This window comes from Lissotriton helveticus, chromosome 2_1 (assembly GCF_964261635.1).
Source record: "Lissotriton helveticus chromosome 2_1, aLisHel1.1, whole genome shotgun sequence".
Classification (NCBI taxonomy): Eukaryota; Metazoa; Chordata; class Amphibia; order Caudata; family Salamandridae; genus Lissotriton; species Lissotriton helveticus.
This window is the reverse complement of record NC_136059.1, coordinates 1441272271-1441293811: the sequence shown is the minus strand read 5'-3', so window position 1 is coordinate 1441293811 and position 21541 is coordinate 1441272271. Positions and strand designations below refer to the sequence as shown.

At 47.3% G+C, this 21541-nt stretch overlaps 1 protein-coding gene across 2 annotated transcripts in view; it reads left to right on the top strand.

The window, feature by feature from the left end:
• CNOT6L (CCR4-NOT transcription complex subunit 6 like) overlaps nucleotides 1-21541 on the top strand; it is a 931406-nt gene that overhangs the window by 514170 nt on the left and 395695 nt on the right. The window lies entirely within an intron of this gene.

Here is a 21541-nt window from a genome sequence, read left to right as displayed (position 1 = left end):
ACAAAATCCTCCTCAACTCTTACACGGTAACCGAAATAAAAGGTTCGTGCCGTAGCTCATTGTGGTCAAAGTTTAGTTGGGCTTTTCAAAGTGGAGAGGCTTCGATGAAAGTTTGATGATTTGTGAATACTTAGAACCATTATCTGTGTGTATTTCTGTACTATAGTTTAAGAATAACTGATGCACGATCGATGTTCTCAATCTGCAGTGTCAAAATACTTAAAGGACGCAAATGTAATGGGATAGATTAGCTTCATTTTAGTGTCTGTTTAGACAGGGAGGCAGTGGAAAATTAATGTGACTGTTGGTGATAAATGGTTATATTGATTGGGTCTAGAAAGAGTGAGCTTGAACATGTCTCCAACAATATAAAGAAAGGGTTTCTGAGCCAGCTCCTTCAGTCATTGCTAACAGTTTGGATCAGCTTGTAGTAGTATTGCGTAGATTTATATCTTAAAGTAGTGATTAGCAGAGTAGTTTGTGTGTCGGACATTGTAGGAAGGTAGGATCGGACTGCGTGGTTACCCTCACTTTTTGCCTGGTGTTCTGCTGGTTTTTAGGTCTCGTGACCTACAATGCGCGCAAGCGCATTGAGGGAGCGAGAATTCAAGTAGCCAAAATCCTCGTCAAACCAAGGGCTTTCTGCTGCGGTTTTCTTGAAGTTCACGTGAACCACGTGACCAAACAAGCACGCGCATCAGCCTCCCTCCCTCCTATCAGCCGTACTTTCAGTTTCCCGGCCGCTCATCTTCGCAGCACATCAAAGGGCTTCGCCCAGCGTGCGCTCTGCGGCTTCTCGGCTTCTCCTCCCCTAATTATTCTTGGATGGCCGGCCGGCCGTACTTTCAGCTCCAGCACCTCCCCTCTCTCCCCGCACACAGCCTTCCTTGGATTTCTCCTCCCCCTCCCCAGCCAGCTTCCCCCAGGCCGTGTTCCCTCCCCTGCTACCCCATCCTCACTCAGCCCTCGCACCCCCTCCTCCTTCAGGCCCCCACCATTTGCTTTTGCTTGTTTTTATTTATACGTGCGTGCGTTCCCCCACCACTCGTGTTGTTCTTTCCCTTGTTATAGGTATTTTATTTTAGTGCTGATTTAACCATCTTTTTGCTTTAACTCTAAACTTTGTGCAACTCTGAATGTTCATGTGTTCATCTTGCTGCAAAATGTACATTTCAGTGAGTAATTGCGATTGATCTTTTAAAAAAATGTATGAGGAAACGAAAAAGTTTAATACTGCTCGGTCGGATCCCGCCTTTGGTATTCAGAACAGTCCTAGCATATCACCGGCATGTGAGGCAGGCTTGGCGCCAGGCGGTTAAACTGAGCATCGGATAATGAGGTGCCCTTTGCAGCCATTCTGCTGCTATCAAGCACCCATCCTGCCCTTCTTTGTCGCCATTTCCGCGATGACAAAGGCCGGTGTGGGCTGTGCCTGTCCAGAACATTCTTGTGTTGCACCCCTTGCCGTTAAAAATTTAAACAGGGTTCGCATTACAAAGCCAAAGAACTCGCCTCACAACTTTTAAAGGTCAAGAATAACAAGCACTGGCGTTGCCAATAGGTCTCGCATTAGGAAAGTTTAACCTATTGGTATTGTAAATGACATAAACTTTCCTAATGCGAGACCTATTGGCAACGCCAGTGCTTGTTTACTAGTCTGACTGGGATCCTGCTACTCAGGATCCCAGTCTATCTGCTTTCTCCCTAAAATGTTTGACATGTACTTTGGTACACTCCAGATTGGATACTGGGGTACCCTTATTAGTCCCTAGTATATGGTACACATGTACCCAGGGCATAGGTACCCCAGGGGCCTCCCATGGGCTGAAGCATGTATTATGCCACCCATGAGAACTAAACTGGAACAACAGGTCTGCTACTGCAACCTGTGTAAGCTGGTGCTTGCACCACTTACTTTACATATAGGTTCACTATCTCTATAGGTCACTACACTTAAAACTTATAAGTTATCCCTATAGCAGGCCTTAACAATCCTGAAGGCAGGGTGCTGGTTTTTACGTAAGAGGCTGCCCCTGCATGAGCAGAGCCCCTCTGCAGCCTTCGGATACCATTCTCCGGGGTTTTCTGTGACTCAATCAGACATATAGGTAGAGGTGCATTCTAACCTTGCAGTAAATGCTATCTCGAAAACGGCTGCATTGAAACATATTGAGTTTGGTATCAAACACCTTGGAATCATACCTCCACACCGGTAACCAGTGTGGGAGGTATGATTCCACCCTTCTGAAGCGATCTTCGGGGGTCACTGGTCTATCTGGTGCCAGCCTTCTTGACCCAGTCAGCACAAAATGGATGCTGCCGACCAGAGACATATTTCTGCCCTCCTGCTGCTGAGCCAAGCTCGAGCAGAGGAAGGCAACACAATAGGCATCCTGTCACAGGGAGGTGTGACCACCTCCCAAACTGGATTTAGTGTATTGAGGTTGGGTGGGTGCACTCAGAGTGCCTGAAAGTCTGCACCTGGGGCACATTTGGTGTCCCTGTGCATAGTCCAGCCCAAACCATTTCTGGGAGCCGTTGGCTCCTGCTCTGGAGCAAAACTGGAAAAAGGACATGGGTGTAACCACCCCACTGTCCTGATCCTCTCCTAGGAGGATCCACCAAATCTGTCCAACCCTCTCCCGTGGGTACATTAGGGCTTACGTGACTGTAGCACTTTCGATTCCATGTGGACAAGATTCTACAAGAAGAAACCACTGACCTTCCACTGACCGTCTGGACACTCTGGACTTCGCTGGACTTCGATTGGGCCTGACTTCGTCTCCCTCTCAGGCCAAAGCTTTGTCTGTGCTCTTGCTCCATACAGGCTCCATGCAGGACCTGTGGTGCACTAAGGGCAACAAAAAATCTCCCTTTGGGTGAAGGAGTCACTCGCCTACATTTGCAGGCACCTCAACGCTTCTAACCAGTCTGCTGCTCCCGAGCTCCTACGGACTCTGAAGACTCCAGCAGCACAGGAGGTGGGTTTCGAAGGTCCCTGAGGTTGATCTGCCCTCTCAGCAACTTTGAGGCCTGTATCCCTCGTGGAGACTGCATAACTCGAACCTGTGTGCACCGCTTCTATTTGCAAGTGCATATGCTTGTTGGCGATTCCCGAGCTTGTGCATTGGACTCCGTGTAGTCCTGACCCTAAGCAGTATTTCCACCAAAAAACTCCGGCCTCCTCGCACCGAGTGCTCCATGGGCTGGTACTTTGTGATCTTGTTCCAGGTCCCCTTGGGACTCCTGGTCATTCGGCCTGGTGGGTCCTCCTGAGGGTCATCTTGAATTCTGTTGGACTTTCCTGGTTACTCCAGACGTGCCCTGATTCCCAATTGCTTGGTGAGTCCCCTGGTCCACACCGTAACCTTTTCCGCGTCGGTGGCTTTTGCCCAGGCTTGCTGGTGCTCCAGCCGGACACTGACCCCTCAGCACTTGACATCCTTCGTGGGACAGTCCGCATCTGACTCCTGGTCGTCGTCGACGTCTCCTGGTCCTCGTGGGTGCAGAGTCTAGCATCCCTTCTTTGCACCTGAAGCACCCGACATCGGTGGCATTCGTCTCCCGAGCCCCTGGTCACTTTGAAGTGGCCCTGACTCTGTCCCCTCTGTTTTCAGGTTCCTTTCTTCTAGAATCCCGGCTGGGATTCCACCGGACCCTTTTCACCTTCACTGCAGCACCACTTCTTCGCAGCCCTCCATTGAGAACAATGGTGGTTTCCAACACTACTCCAGACCTATGCACCCGGCTCCTCTGGGATAGGTAGCGCAGGTACTATGGTATCCACGGGTGGGGTGGCTCTACAACCTCTTCAGTTCCAAAGGGTTTCCTCAAAGTCCTCCTAGAAGGGTCCTTAAACTGTAAAATTGCAAGCGTGACTTCCCCAGAGAATTGTATGGAGCCCGCGGTCATGTTAGCACACTGCACCCACCCTCTGTGGGGTCCCTATCTACTCGGTTTGGGTGGTTCCTTGGGGTCCCATGATTCTATGTACTCCAGACCTTGTCTTGACCTGAGACGTGGTTACTATACCACTATTTTAGTATATGGTTTGGTCTCCCCCTGGAGCCCACTGTATATTGTGCTACTTATAACTGTACTATTGATCTCGTATTGTGTGCTTTGTGTTCTATCCTCGGTTAGAGGATACTAGAGAGTGTTATATTAATAAATACATATTTTTATATAACTACTGTGTGGTTCTCCTTTCATTTAATTAATTCAGGAGGTGATATTCTGGTAAGATAGGCTGCTTTACATTCCTTCAAAAATGTGCCTGAAGGCTGCTCTCCACAGCTACCACTAGGATACCTTTCCAAAAGTTATCTTTGACTTCATACATCATAAGGGTAGTTTGAACTGGTGCTAGGTGCCCACTTTAATTAGTGGACAGCATATACAAGGCCAACTTCTCACAGACATCTTGTATTTAAAAGTGCCCCAGGCTCTCAGCAGTCAAAATGTGTCTGTTCTCCTCACTGTGTATAGCTTCTGGCCATCCCTGGAGCAACCTCTACTGGCTCTCCGTATCCTCAGCCAGTTGACTTCCTCTAAGAACCCAAGCAAGACTGATATATTTTACTATGCAATTTCACAAAGAGTAAAAGTAGACTTGAAAGGGAATACATACTCGTAATATTGCTTAACTATGGACACAACTTCCTGGGGGGATGTCGTTATCACACCCATATCAGTGGTGATACCTAAAATCTGTCACTATTTTGAGCCCTTGTAACCCATGCCAACAACCTGCCTGATCCCCTTCCCTAAATTCTCTGTCTCTAGCCTACTTGCTCAATTTAAGTACCTCCTAACCTCCCGCATCTGACCCTCTGAAAAGGGGTGAGATTGACTGGCGTGAGCATAAGTGGCAAATGGTCCAAGTCCTGGGTAGGATACCTACCTAACGTCCCAGATGATATTCTCAATCAGACTGTGACGCTAGCCTGAGATCTAAACGAGAAATAATGTGATGTGCAGTCTAGTAATGTGTACTCAGCCGCTGCAGCATGCGTTGATCTCCAAACGTCAGCTAAATAGTACAATTGCATAATGTAGGATACTGTGACAATTGCTTTAGCGACACCCACGCTACCGCAGCTAGTCGTTGCAGGTCCTCCACCCATTCCTGATGTGTAAAATGTACAGTCCTATGTATAAGAATGTGCAACTTTTTTGTTTAACTTTGTTTTATTATTTTCCAGGTGCATCAGGCATAGTACATTACAATGAACTCAGGTTCCTTTCAATCTCCCAGCATACAAATACCTGACCTGCCCCCGGTGCCAAGGGTGTACAAGCTCCAGAGACATATGGGAGTAGTGTGTCCATGAGAGCATGTTGAGTGTAGGCATCAACAATCGGGGCACCCAATCACCCATTAAAGTAACAAAAAAAACCTCCCCCCCCTGAAACCGCCAACTCCCCCCTCCTCGTCCCCCTTCCCTCCTTGACCGGTTTGTTGCTTCTTCGCCTTGTGGAGGCGCAGAGATAGCCTCCCTGCGCGTTCCCACTCATGTGGATGTCACCCCTGTGGAGGATGTGTCCGTGAGTCGCAGCAATCTTGTGAATTTCGGACAAGTGAGTTAGTTAAATTCCTTGGCTAGCAAAGTAAGGAAAGGCTGCCAGATGGTTTAAATGACTCCGTGGACTGCGTGAGGGTTGCCTGAATCCGCTCCATGCCCAATATATACCAAAGTCTATGGAGCCAGCCTGTGTGTGTAGGTTGCCTCGTAGTACCCCAGAGCGAGAGGATATGCTGAACTGCCGCCCCCATTGCTAACCCCATTTGTTTCCCTCTGATCGACTTTAGTGGGAATGTGAGCGTGCTTGGGAGTCCTATCAATGTATAGGCTGGGAAGCGGGGAATATCTGTGTCAAAGTGTGCGTTGATATCGTCCAGAACTACCTTCCAATAGTCCGTCACCTCTACGCATTCCCACAGTAGGTGAGTTAGGGTCCCCATCTCGTCGCAACCCCTCCAGCATGTAGGGCTGCGGTTTGGGTTACCTTTATTTAGTCGAGCAGACATCAAGTACCAGTAAGACATAATCTTAACTGCAGACTCCCTACTGGCCGTATTCCTGGCTGTATGGTGGGCCCTGTGATATATATCTCGCCATTCTTTGTGAAACTTCTCTCCAGCTCAGTTTCCCATCTTCTCTGACCAGCCAGCAGCTCTATGTAGAGGGCAAAGAGTAAGGGTGAGAGTGGGCACCCTTGCCTGGTGCCCCGTCGAATGTCAAAGGAGTGCAAGCCAGTGCCGTTGACGCGGATTGCTGCCCGGGGTGCGTCATAACAGCTGGCGACCCAAGCCCTGAAGCGGTCCCCTATTCCAAACCGCACCAGGGTCTTATCCAGAAAGCCCCAGTCCACCCTGTCAAACGGTTTCTCAGCGTCGACAGAGAGTAGCACAGCATCGGAATTGTTGAAGTGGGCTTTATCGATTACATGTAAGAGGTGTTTGGTGTTGTCACTGCACTGCCTGTTGGGAATAAATCCCAACTGGTCGGGCTCAATGATGCCCGGTAAACACGGTCCCAGTCTTGCCGCCAGGATCCCTGTAACAAGCTTGAGGTCGAGATTGAGTATGGATATGGGCCTGTAGGCGGCACATTGCGCCGTGTCCTTGCCCGGCTTGGGCAATACTATGATGTCAGCCGTAAGCATGTCAGAAGGAATTGAGCCTGGCCCTTGAAAGGAAATAAATAACTTGGTCAGTAGTGGCGCTAACGGGCAAAATGTCTTATAAAATCCGGGTCTGGTGCTTTCAGAGGCTTTAAGAGGGCTATCGCTGAGATCACTTCCTCCGTCCGGATAGGTCGGTCTAAGGAAGCGGCATTCGCCGCGTTAAGTGCAGTGACCGCCGCCTCGTTGAGGTAAGTTTCCCCCTCGGAATCTATGGATAGGTACTGTAGAGTGAGGCATAGAAGGCCCAGAAAGCCTCAGCTATTTTATCGTCCTTCTGAAGCGCCTGCCCGTGATCGCCCTGGATAGAGGCAATTTTAGACCTTTGGACTCGCTCCCTAAGCTGCTCGCTAGTAGTCGCCCGGTTTTATCGCCTCACACATAGTAAGTGTGTCGCAGCCGGAGGGCTGCATACTCCGGGCAATCAAAATTTAGTCCTGCCAGCTGCTCCCTGGCCGCTTTTAGCTGCCGCCATATCCTGAGGGCCACGGTGCGGCTATGTACTCTCTCTAGTTCCGACACCTGCGCCGAAAGTGCCTCCCTTCTGTCTCTGCGGTCCCGGGCTTCTGCCGCCGATATCGCTATGAGATCTCCTCGCACCACCGCCTTAGGTGCTCCCCATACCGCTGCAACTGGTACATCAGATGTGTTGTTATGCATAAGGTATTCAGTGATGTGCTAGTGCAATTGTTGTGTAACCCCTTTTCGTTGTAGAAGGGTCTCCCTCAAGCGCCATCTGCCTTTCTGTGTTTTCGTGTGGGGAACGGTCATCGTGAGTACAACCGCATCATGGTCTTAGAGTGCAGCTGGGACAATGTCCACGTCTGTTACTGTTTCAGCAAGATCTGGGGACCCCATAAAATGATCTAGCCTTGCATACGTGCGGTGCACATGAGAGTAGAAAGTGTACTGAGTAGCGTGGGGGTGTGCCTCGCGCCAGATGTCTAACAGGCCTCTACTAGCCAACCACTTCCTTCCCTCCAGGGACATCGCCCCGGCGGCGTCATAGCGGCTGTCCGATCTGTCTCTGTCCTGGTCCATCACAAGGTTAAAATCACCGCCCACTAGTGTGTATCGTGTCAGATGAGTAAGGACGTCTGACGGAGACCCCTTAACCCCTTCGCTGCTAGGCCTTTTCCCCTCCTGTGCTGAGGCTTTTTTTGGCGTTTTGGAGTAGTGCGCGCTTAGGCCCTTGTAACTTTTTGACCACATAAGGTATCCACGCCAAATTTGCGTCCTTTTCTTCCAACATCATGTGGATTCTAAAGGCGCCCTGGGTTTGTGGATTCCCTTGGAGGGGGCCCAGAAATTTAGCAAAATATAGTGATTTTTTTGTTTTTTTCAGAAAAATGGGAAAAACGGGCTGCAAATGAAAGCCTCTGGGTGTTTCCCTGAAAATGGTATCACAAAAAGGTTTGTGGGGCTGAAATCTCCATTTTCTCAGCTTTCAGGGAATGACAGACTTTTGTCAGAGAACCGAAATTTTTCACTCAGTTTTGGCATTTTTCTGGGACATAGCCTATTTTTGCTATTTTTAGAGCTTTCCACCTCCTTCCAGTTAATGGTAGAAATGAGTTTGAAAGCAATAATGGATCCTGGAAAGCTTTACATTTTCGAAAAGTAGACAAAATTCTGAATTCAGAAAGGGGTCCTTTGTCTAAATCCATGAAGGTTTCGTTATAGAAACTAACAGTTAGATATTGGAATATTTGAAATTTTGTTGAAAAAAACAGCCTTTTGTCTCAACGTTTTCACCTATAACTTTTTCTAATTTTGACAGCTCTTGGAAAGCAATATACCGTTACATCCGTTAGACCTTCCTGGTTGTGGGGATATATAGGACTTGTAGTTTCACCAAGAACCCGACGAACCCAGATCCAAAAACTGAGCAGCAACTTGCAATGGTATTTTTTCATTTACTGGGTATAGTGCACTTTGTCTTGGAAAATGTATACATGGAATAATCTGTATGAAAGACACCTATGTATTTCTGAATTGGGTACAAATTATAGACTTCAGAAACAGTATATAATTGCACATTTTCAAAGTTGGGAATACTCATACTAGCATGAGAATTATTGGTCATTTTTCATAAAGATTTTTTTTTTACTCAATGTCTTTCATTCAAAGGGAGAAATGCATGAAAGCTCAATTGGTAATAACAGTTGATTTACAAATCTGAATTACCCCAAGTGTCCCGATAAAAACGGTACCTCACTTGTGTGGGTCGGCCTTGTGCCTGCGACAGGAAACGGCGGAAAATGCAACGTGGTCACACCTAAATTTAGCAGTTACAAATTGACCCTTTTTTGGCAAAGTGCCTACCTGTAGTTTTTGCACCCTAGCTCTGCCGGCACCTAGGGAAACCTTGCAAACCTATACATTTTTGAAAAGTAGACACCCAGGGGAATTCAGGATGGGGTGACTCGACTGCCTACCACCAGGTTTTGTTACCCAGAATCCCTTGCAAAGCTAAGTTTTTCACAAAATAAACACATTTTCCTCACATTTCTGTGGTGGAAAGTTCTGGAATCTGCGTGGATCAACAAATTTCCACCCACCCAACGTGCCCCCAGGTCTCCCGAAAAAAACGGTACCTCACTTGCGTGGGTAGGCATAGTGGCTGCGACATGAAACAGCGCAAAACGCAGCATGGTCGCACCTCAATTTCCCAGTGAAATTTAGCACGATTCGGACAAAAAGACTACCTTTTGTTTTTGCGCCGTAGCTCTGCCAGCACCTAGGGAAACCTAGCAAACCTATACATTTTTGAAAACTAGACACCCAGGGAAATTCAGGATGGGGTGACTCGCCTGCCTATCCCCAGGTTTTGTTACCCAGAATCCCTTGCAAACATAAAAATTTGACCAAAAAAACACATTTTCCTCACATTTCTGTGGTGGTAAGTTCTGGAATCTGCGTGGATCAACAAATTTCCACCCACCCAGCGTGCCCCCAGGTCTCCCGAAAAAAACGGTACCTCACTTGCGTGGGTAGGCATAGTGGCTGCGACATGAAACAGCGCAAAACGCAGCATGGTCGCACCTCAATTTCCCAGTGAAATTTAGCACGATTCGGACAAAAAGACTACCTTTTGTTTTTGCGCCGTAGCTCTGCCAGCACCTAGGGAAACCTAGCAAACCTATACATTTTTGAAAACTAGACACCCAGGGAAATTCAGGATGGGGTGACTCGCCTGCCTACCCCCAGGTTTTGTTACCCAGAATCCCTTGCAAACATAAAAATTTGACCAAAAAAACACATTTTCCTCACATTTCTGTGGTGGAAAGTTCTGGAATCTGCGTGGATCAACAAATTTCCACCCACCCAGCGTGCCCCCAGGTCTCCCGAAAAAAACGGTACCTCACTTGCGTGGGTAGGCATAGTGGCTGCGACATGAAACAGCGCAAAACGCAGCATGGTCGCACCTCAATTTCCCAGTGAAATTTAGCACGATTCGGACAAAAAGACTACCTTTTGTTTTTGCGCCGTAGCTCTGCCAGCATCTAGGGAAACCTAGCAAACCTATACATTTTTGAAAACTAGACACCCAGGGGAATTCAGGATGGGGTGACTCGCCTGCCTACCCCCAGGTTTTGTTACCCAGAATCCCTTGCAAACATAAAAATTTGACCAAAAAAACACATTTTCCTCACATTTCTGTGGTGGAAAGTTCTGGAATCTGCGTGGATCAACAAATTTCCACTCACCCAGCGTGCCCCCAGGTCTCCCGAAAAAAACGGTACCTCACTTGCGTGGGTAGGCATAGTGGCTGCGACATGAAACAGCGCAAAACGCAGCATGGTTGCACCTCAATTTCCCAGTGAAATTTAGCACGATTCGGACAAAAAGACTACCTTTTGTTTTTGCGCCGTAGCTCTGCCAGCACCTAGGGAAACCTAGCAAACCTATACATTTTTGAAAACTAGACACCCAGGGAAATTCAGGATGGGGTGACTCGCCTGCCTACCCCCAGGTTTTGTTACCCAGAATCCCTTGCAAACATAAAAATTTGACCAAAAAAACACATTTTCCTCACATTTCTGTGGTGGAACGTTCTGGAATCTGCGTGGATCAACAAATTTCCACCCACCCAGCGTGCCCCCAGGTCTCCCGAAAAAAACGGTACCTCACTTGCGTGGGTAGGCATAGTGGCTGCGACATGAAACAGCGCAAAACGCAGCATGGTCGCACCTCAATTTCCCAGTGAAATTTAGCACGATTCGGACAAAAAGACTACCTTTTGTTTTTGCGCCGTAGCTCTGCCAGCACCTAGGGAAACCTAGCAAACCTATACATTTTTGAAAACTAGACACCCAGGGGAATTCAGGATGGGGTGACTCGCCTGCCTACCCCCAGGTTTTGTTACCCAGAATCCCTTGCAAACATAAAAATTTGACCAAAAAAAACACATTTTCCTCACATTTCTGTGGTGGAAAGTTCTGGAATCTGCGTGGATCAACAAATTTCCACCCACCCAGCGTGCCCCCAGGTCTCCCGAAAAAAACGGTACCTCACTTGCGTGGGTAGGCATAGTGGCTGCGACATGAAACAGCGCAAAACGCAGCATGGTCGCACCTCAATTTCCCAGTGAAATTTAGCACGATTCGGACAAAAAGACTACCTTTTGTTTTTGCGCCGTAGCTCTGCCAGCACCTAGGGAAACCTAGCAAACCTATACATTTTTGAAAACTAGACACCCAGGGGAATTCAGGATGGGGTGACTCGCCTGCCTACCCCCAGGTTTTGTTACCCAGAATCCCTTGCAAACATAAAAATTTGACCAAAAAAACACATTTTCCTCACATTTCTGTGGTGGAAAGTTCTGGAATCTGCGTGGATCAACAAATTTCCACCCACCCAGCGTGCCCCCAGGTCTCCCGAAAAAAACGGTACCTCACTTGTGTGGGTAGGCATAGTGGCTGCGACATGAAACAGCGCAAAACGCAGCATGGTCGCACCTCAATTTCCCAGTGAAATTTAGCACGATTCGGACAAAAAGACTACCTTTTGTTTTTGCGCCGTAGCTCTGCCAGCACCTAGGGAAACCTAGCAAACCTATACAGTTTTGAAAACTAGACACCCAGGGGAATTCAGGATGGGGTGACTCGCCTGCCTACCCCCAGGTTTTGTTACCCAGAATCCCTTGCAAACATAAAAATTTGACCAAAAAAACACATTTTCCTCACATTTCTGTGGTGGAAAGTTCTGGAATCTGCGTGGATCAACAAATTTCCACCCACCCAGCGTGCCCCCAGGTCTCCCGAAAAAAACGGTACCTCACTTGCGTGGGTAGGCATAGTGGCTGCGACATGAAACAGCGCAAAACGCAGCATGGTCGCACCTCAATTTCCCAGTGAAATTTAGCACGATTCGGACAAAAAGACTACCTTTTGTTTTTGCGCCGTAGCTCTGCCAGCACCTAGGGAAACCTAGCAAACCTATACATTTTTGAAAACTAGACACCCAGGGGAATTCAGGATGGGGTGACTCGCCTGCCTACCCCCAGGTTTTGTTACCCAGAATCCCTTGCAAACATAAAAATTTGACCAAAAAAACACATTTTCCTCACATTTCTGTGGTAGAAAGTTCTGGAATCTGCGTGGATCAACAAATTTCCACCCACCCAGCGTGCCCCCAGCTCTCCCGAAAAAAACGGTACCTCACTTGCGTGGGTAGGCATAGTGGCTGCGACATGAAACAGCGCAAAACGCAGCATGGTCGCACCTCAATTTCCCAGTGAAATTTAGCACGATTCGGACAAAAAGACTACCTTTTGTTTTTGCGCCGTAGCTCTGCCAGCACCTAGGGAAACCTAGCAAACCTATACATTTTTGAAAACTAGACACCCAGGGGAATTCAGGATGGGGTGACTCGCCTGCCTACCCCCAGGTTTTGTTACCCAGAATCCCTTGCAAACATAAAAATTTGACCAAAAAAAACACATTTTCCTCACATTTCTGTGGTGGAAAGTTCTGGAATCTGCGTGGATCAACAAATTTCCACCCACCCAGCGTGCCCCCAGGTCTCCCGAAAAAAACGGTACCTCACTTGCGTGGGTAGGCATAGTGGCTGCGACATGAAACAGCGCAAAACGCAGCATGGTCGCACCTCAATTTCCCAGTGAAATTTAGCACGATTCGGACAAAAAGACTACCTTTTGTTTTTGCGCCGTAGCTCTGCCAGCACCTAGGGAAACCTAGCAAACCTATACATTTTTGAAAACTAGACACCCAGGGGAATTCAGGATGGGGTGACTCGCCTGCCTACCCCCAGGTTTTGTTACCCAGAATCCCTTGCAAACATAAAAATTTGACCAAAAAAACACATTTTCCTCACATTTCTGTGGTGGAAAGTTCTGGAATCTGCGTGGATCAACAAATTTCCACCCACCCAGCGTGCCCCCAGGTCTCCCGAAAAAAACGGTACCTCACTTGCGTGGGTAGGCATAGTGGCTGCGACATGAAACAGCGCAAAACGCAGCATGGTCGCACCTCAATTTCCCAGTGAAATTTAGCACGATTCGGACAAAAAGACTACCTTTTGTTTTTGCGCCGTAGCTCTGCCAGCACCTAGGGAAACCTAGCAAACCTATACATTTTTGAAAACTAGACACCCAGGGGAATTCAGGATGGGGTGACTCGCCTGCCTACCCCCAGGTTTTGTTACCCAGAATCCCTTGCAAACATAAAAATTTGACCAAAAAAACACATTTTCCTCACATTTCTGTGGTGGAAAGTTCTGGAATCTGCGTGGATCAACAAATTTCCACCCACCCAGCGTGCCCCCAGGTCTCCCGAAAAAAACGGTACCTCACTTGCGTGGGTAGGCATAGTGGCTGCGACATGAAACAGCGCAAAACGCAGCATGGTCGCACCTCAATTTCCCAGTGAAATTTAGCACGATTCGGACAAAAAGACTACCTTTTGTTTTTGCGCCGTAGCTCTGCCAGCACCTAGGGAAACCTAGCAAACCTATACATTTTTGAAAACTAGACACCCAGGGGAATTCAGGATGGGGTGACTCGCCTGCCTACCCCCAGGTTTTGTTACCCAGAATCCCTTGCAAACATAAAAATTTGACCAAAAAAACACATTTTCCTCACATTTCTGTGGTGGAAAGTTCTGGAATCTGCGTGGATCAACAAATTTCCACCCACCCAGCGTGCCCCCAGGTCTCCCGAAAAAAACGGTACCTCACTTGCGTGGGTAAACATAGTGGCTGCAACAGGAAACGGTTCAAATTGTACGGTGGTGAATTTACATTACCTTATTGCAAAACTACCTTGATTTTGGGGGGGGGGCATCTGAGTTTGTGGCCCGGGGCTCGGTGGTATTCTTTGCAAAGTAGCAAACCCAAACAGTTCTGAAAACTAGACACCCGGGGGACTCCAGGGAGGTATGGCATGCATGGGTCCCCCAATGTTTTCCTACCCAGAACTCTCTGCAAACCTTAAAATTAGGTAAAAATTGCACTTTTCCAAACTTTTTGGCGTGGGATCGCCGGGTCGGCAAAAAAGTCATACCACCCTGCGTTCCCCTTGTTCTCCCGAGTAAAAGGATACCTCACTTGTGTGGGTGCCCCAAAGCAGAATACGCCAAAAATAAATTTTGAAAAAAGTAGTTTTTACTCATATTTACGTTTTACAAATTAAGCACCCCAGCCTAAGTCACATGCCTTTGGCCCACCCACACAAGTGAGGTATCATTTTACTCGGGAGAACAAGGGAAACACTGGGTGGTAGGACATTTGTTCCGGCAGCGAGATCCCACCCAAAAAAGTATGGAAAAGTGGGTTTTTTGACCAAAATTTCAGGTTTGCAGGGGTTTCTGGGTAGGAAAACATTGGGGGACCCACGCATGCCATACCACCCTGGACTCCCCTGGGTGTCTAGTTCTCAGAACTGTTTGGGTTTGGTAGTTTCCAAAGATGCCTGCCAAGCCCCGGGCCAAAAGCTCAGGTGACCCCCTCAAAAAATAAGATTATTTGGCTAAAGGTAAAGTTTTTGTCTCCACAGTATGAATTGGGCCTTTTCCTAAAGCAGCCGCTATGCCTACCCACGCAAGTGAGGTACCATTTTTATCGGGAGACCTTGGGGAACGCTGGGTGGGAGGTAATTTGTGTGTGCCCAGTGATGCCACGCTTTCCCACACTAAAACGTGTGAAAAAACTGATTTTTTACCATGCAAAAAATGAGGTTTGCAAGGGATTCTGGGTAAAGGAACGTTGGAGGATCCACGCAAGCCATACCTCCTTGGAAGCCCCCGGTTGTCTACTTTTCAGAAATGTGTGGGATTGGTAGGTTTCCCTAGATGGCTGTCTCGCACGGGGCCAAAAACCCAGGTAACCCCTCTTGCAAAAGCTGGTGGACTTAGGGGTTACCTGGGTTTCTGGCCCCGTGCGAGACAGCCATCTATGGAAACCTACGAAACCCACACATTTCTGAAAAGTAGACACCCGGGCGCTTCCAAGGAGGTATGGCTTGCGTGGATCCGCCAACGTTCCTTTACCCAGAATCCCTTGCAAACCTCAATTTTAGCAGAAAAAAATCAATTTTTTCACACGTTGTAGTCTGGGAAAGCGTGGCATCACTGGGCTCACACAAATTTCCACCCACCCAGCATTCCCCCAGGTCTCCCGATAAAAACGGTACCTCACTTGCGTGGGTAGCCATAGTGGCTGCAACAGGAAAAGGTCCAAATCTAACAGTGGTGAATATAAAATACCCTGAAGCAATATAACTTTGATTTTTTGGGGGGGAGGCACCTGAGTTTTTGGCCCGGGATGGGTGGTATTCTTTGGAAAGTAGCAAACCCAAACAGTTCTGAAAACTAGACACCCGGGAGAGTCCAGGGAGGTATGGCATGTGTGGGTCCACCAATGTTTTCCTACCCAGAACTCCTTGCAAACCTTAAAAATAGGTAAAAATAGCACTTTTCCAAACATTTTGGCGTGGGATCGCCGTGCCGGCAAAAAAGTCCTACCACCCTGCGCTCCCCTTGTTCTCCCAAGTAAAAGGATACCACACCTTAACAGAGTTACTCAAAAGTCAAACATTCAAGCACGGCTATCTATTCCTCAAAGACACACACATACAGGTTGGATTTGGCACGAGGGCGAGTGATGGTTCAGTACATAAAATTTTATTAACAAGATATTTCAAAAAAATGAAATGCTCTGTCAATAAATAAATGCATAAAAACTGAACCAGTGACTCGCAACTCGTGAGCTGTAAAGCCACGACAAGGCACCAACCGTTTTACAGGCCATTCACGCACCTTTCATACCTGATACAAACCAGACCATTGACACCATCCGAATGGAAAAGCAACACATAACAACAATCACAATAAGGGGCAAGGTACACCCTACTGCAGAAATTAGAAAAAAAACAATTATTACTGCACACCCATCTAATCCGCAAGCACACACACATACTGGTTGGATTTGGCACGAGGGTGAGTGATGATTCAGTACATACAATTGGATACGCAAGTAATTTCATCAAAAATGAAATACACTGCGTATAATTGAAAGTATGATAAACTGAACCACTGACTCGCAGCTCGTGAGCTGTAAAGCCACGTCAAGGCACCAACCTCTTTACAGGCCATTCATACACCTTTCGTACGCGTGACACATACAAAACATTCACACCGCCAGCCGCGGACCCATCACATTTCAACACTCACACCAGCAAACAGCGCCATTCAAGGGCCCATCACTTTCACACGCCCACATTTCTGACACTGCAACTACACAAAATGATGGACTGTGTGGAGTGTCACTCAACTAGCAGTGTGTGTAGTGACCAACAGAAAGTAACTACTCACACACCGCCTGCCGAGCGCCAGTCCACCCACACCACCATCCAAGCACCAGACCATGCACACTGCCAGCCAAACACCACTCAGCGCACACCGACAGCCAACTACCACTCCACACACACCACCAGCCAAGCATCACTCCACGCACACCACCAGCCAAGCGCCACTCCACAAACACAACACCATCCAAGCACCACTCCACACACGCCGCCAGCCAAGCACCACTCCACACACACCGCCAGCCAAGCACCACTCCACTCACACCGCCAGCCAAGCACCTAACCATACACTCCGCCAGCCAAGCAAAAATCCACTAACCCCCCCAGCACAACTCCAATCCATGCACTATTCCAGCCAAGCACCAGACCACGCACACCACCAGCCAAGCGCCTGTCCACGCACACCAACAATCCAAGCACAATCCTGCACACACCACCATCAAAATTAGAATTTTTTAAAGAAATACCACAAATCAAATGTAGAAACCTACAAATCTGCTAACACAAATTCAAAACCTAAATGCTTTGCACTAATGCAAACCTAAAAGCAAACAAAAAAATATTACAGAAAACAAACCAGACAGTACACTTACAAGCTCAATGAAACTCCCAAAACTTCTTTTGTGTGTGGTACGATTTAAAACAAGCTGGCACACACAATCCAGGATTTGAAGGACAGTCAGGACAGTGCATACGAGACTCCCTCCGCACTTCTCTTCGCCAACAGACTCTACATCTTTTAGTGGGTTTGTCTTTTGCAGTTGTGGGAGGAATGTATTCTGGAAAGTGGCGATCTTTCAGTCTAGCCACTTCCTCCACCACTCCAAATCTTGGCACACTTGCCTGTTCCACTAGTACAAGGCTGCCTATTATAGTCTCCTGAAACTTAACAAAAGGCATCTTTGACTCAGGACAAGATTTCTGGAAAACAACAAAAGCATTAAAGGATGCCAAGTGGAAAAGATGGATAGCCAACTTCTTGTACCAAACGTAAGCCTTTCGAAGAGCAGCATAAGGTTCCAACCTCTGATCTACTCTGTCAACACCACCCATGTGCCTATTATAGTCTAAAATGCACACAGGTTTACGCACTTCAGCAGTCTCACCCCGAACTGGCAGAGCTTCAGTGCTTTCGTCATGGATAGTAGTCAGCATGTAAACATCTCTCCTGTCTGAAAACTTCACAGCTAGAAGCTTCCCACATCGCAATGCAGTAGACTGTCCCCGCACAAGCCTTTTGCAAACAAGTTCTATTGGAAAACCTTTCCGGTTACTGCGCATCGTGCCACATGCAACAGTGCCCACTTTGGCCAACTCCTTGAACAAACGCACACTAGTGTAGAAGTTATCTACATATAAATGGTGGCCTTTGTTAAATAATCGTCTACCTAGTTCCCACACAATTTTCTCAGTCACTCCAAAAGTGGACGGACAAGCAGAAGTGTTAATGCTGGAATCCTTACCGGTGTACACCCTGAAATTATAAACATATCCAGTCTCACTGTCACACAGCATATACAGTTTGATGCCATAGCGTGCCCTCTTACTAGGAATGTATTGCCTAAAAACCAAGCGGCCCTTGAACAACACCAAAGACTCGTCCACAGCTATTTCTCTTCCAGGTGCAAACATCTCAGGAAAACGATCAACAAAGTGATCAAGGACAGGCCGAATCTTAAAAAGACGGTCACAATCAGGGTGATCGCGTGGCAACGCTAAATCATTATCAACAAAATGCATCATGCGAAGAAGAAGCATATATCGATCACGAGTCATAAGTGCTGGAAATATAGATGTTGCCATCAAGGGACTAGTGGACCAATAAGAAGACATTGATGGCTTCCTTAGCAAGCCCATCAAAAAAGTTAATCCCAAAAACTTCTTCATCTCTTCAACATATGTGGGAGACCAATGGGTAGCTCTGGAATGGGGCTTAAGGCTGGCACTGTGGTCCCTCAAATACTGCTCTGCATACAAATTAGTTTGCTCCACAATCTCCTGCAAAAACTCATCGTCAAAAAACAATTGAAAATATTGAATTGGCAAAAAATTGTCAGTATCCACTCTACACCCTGGAACACCAGTGAAGTCTGGCAATTCCGGCTGCACCATGCCAGGGGCAACCCAGACGTCATCACTAACATGAGGAGAAGAAGCCACCCTAGCCTGCAGGCCAGATGCCTCTTGCTGCACTACATCAACGGGAACACTAGCATCCCCAGATGCCTCTTGCCTCACTACACCAACAGGAATACTAGCATCCCCAGATACATTTTGCATCTCTTCACCAACAGACGAACTCACATCCCCAGCTGCCTCTTGCATCTCAACATCAACAGAAGAACTCGCATCCCCAGATGCCACTTGCTGCTCAACAACAACAGAAAGACTAGCAGCACCAGATGCCTCATGCTGCTCAACAACAGGAAGACTAGCAGCACCAGATAACCTTTGGCGCACCACAGCAATGTGAAACCTTTTGGGCGCAGCCTTTACCACACTTGCCTGTTCCTGACGAGAAAAAAAGGGAAACCTTGAGGACCTAGGCTGCCGCTCACATGGCTCTTCCCTCTCTACCGGCACATCAATGTCCCTCTCTACCACAGGCACTTCATCAGCACTAGAAGAAGAATCATCATCCGATGATACCATGCGAAGAGAAAACTCACTGCCTGAATCTTCTGCACCTAACTCAAGCTCCGAATCGGAGTCAGTGTCTGGACCATGGTCAGAGGAAGACTCAAAAAGCAAACTAACAACCTGCTTAGCAGTAATCCTGCGAGCAGCCATTATCCTTACAAATCAAGAAGACTACACACACAAGTGAACAACAACCTACACTGTGCAAAGGAAGAAGTAAACAAGGTAGAGTCTTCACACAAAAATCAATACACTCAAAAACAATTCAAATCTAACCAAATATAAGAAGACTCACCAGCACCTACTCTGCTGAAACACAGCAAAAAGAAAGGAAATCCCACTGGAAAGAAAAAAAAACAAGTATAGATTAGACAAAGTACACATCAAGCAGCAATACAAAAAAAAAGTTAACAATCAAGAAACACAAAGCCACACAAACAGCAATAACTTCACTTTTCATAACAACACATTTATCTAGGAAAAATAGTACAAAAAACATTTACTTACCAAGCACATGCAACTACACAAGCTGCAAAACCAGCATTAACCGAACCACAACCTACACCAATACAAACAGCAAAAGCCTGGATCAAAAACAAAGAAGAAAAAAAATAATTTAATACTACATTTCACAAACAACATAACAAATGAATAAACAATACACAAATTTACCCCCAAAATCACATCCACACAGATGGGCCATCAAAAAGGGCAAAACGGACAAAAGTACGGGTTGATTTGCCCACCGGGGGGGGGGGGCCAGAACATCTAAATTTAAAATCCGACCCACCTGAAAGCGACCCTTGCACAATGGGTCACTTCCTACAATCTAAAATAAAATCCCTGGTGCTAGTGAGGGCATTTCCACCGCACAATCGCAATGCTGTGCGCGACCGTGAGCCAGAAATGCCCTGCAAAGAGACATCAGAAGAGAGGAAAATCACTTACCTCTCCCCTGAAGCCTCTTTGCAAACCCCCCCAAATATCTCAAAACCAACCTAACACCTCCAGGCGCAGGAAGCAAATGGCTTCCCGACCGCCTGGGAATCCCTGAAGATGTTGGCGCGTGCTGTGCGCGCTGACATCATCAGGGATTCTCATGGGGAGGGGGACAACAGAATTACTGTGGTTAACTGCGATGCTGGACAGAGGCACTTGCATCCTTGATTTTCACAAGCGCAATCCTAAAACAGTTCCTATGACCAGGAGCTTCTTTCTCCCCATCTGCTGCTCTCAACAGTCTCTGACCATTTATACACATAAGAGGCATGTGAACTCACACAGAAGATCCCCTATTGGCAACGCCCACCAACTAGCGGAGTGCACCATCTTTCCTAAATTTACCCACTATGATGGACAGCTCACTCAAGGGACCTGTGCACACATTGGTGCGATGGCATAGTAACACACACGGACACTGGAGACAAAGCAAGCGCTCGAGTTGCAGCACAAATTCAGAAAAACATTCATCAGCCCAAAAACATTTGTGACCTTCCCACTATGATTCACAGCTCACACAAGGGACCCCTGCGCACATCTGTGCAATTGCATAGTAACGCACACATGGACACTGGAGACAAAGATGGGGCTCGAGTTGCAGCACAAACTCAGGAAAGCAATCATCAGCCCAAAAACATTTGTGAACTTCCCACTATGATGAACAAATGGTCTCTGCTTCCAGATACCTAAGAGCGTTGCTAGTTTATTCAGATAACAACCAACACACACTGGGGTCGATTGTGAAAATATGGTATTGTGTACAAAAAAGGGGAGAAATGCTCCTCTTTTAGGTGTCCCCTCACTCACCAGGGTTGCCCCACGGTGACATGCTTCATCATTGGGGCCATCCCAGTCCTCTACGGGCTGGGGCGTGCTGCGACTTGCGAAAGTTACGTAGGAGCACTTTATTAGACTATGTGTGGTGCATGTGTATTTGAGGAGTGGACTATGTGATGTGTGAAATACCTGCCCAGTAGGTTTACAATAAACTTTATTCTTGCCTCTAGGTGGTAATAAACGGGGTGGAAAGATAGGCTGCCCTAAACGTAATGTGTCCAGATGTACCTATCAACTCCTATCGTCGACATGTTTCGTGCATACCCCAAACACTATGATGGACAGCTCACACAAGGGACCCCTGCGCACATCTGTGCAATTGCATAGTAACGCACACATGGACACTGGAGACAAAGATGGCGCTCGAGTTGCGGCACAAACTCAGGAAAACAATCATCAACACAAAAAAATTTGTGAGCTTCCCACTATGATGGACAGCCCACTCAAGGGACCCCTGCGCACATTTGTGCAGTTGCATAGTAACGCACCCATGGTCAATGGAGACAAAGATGGCGCTAGAGTTGCAGCACAAATTCAGGTAACAATCAACAG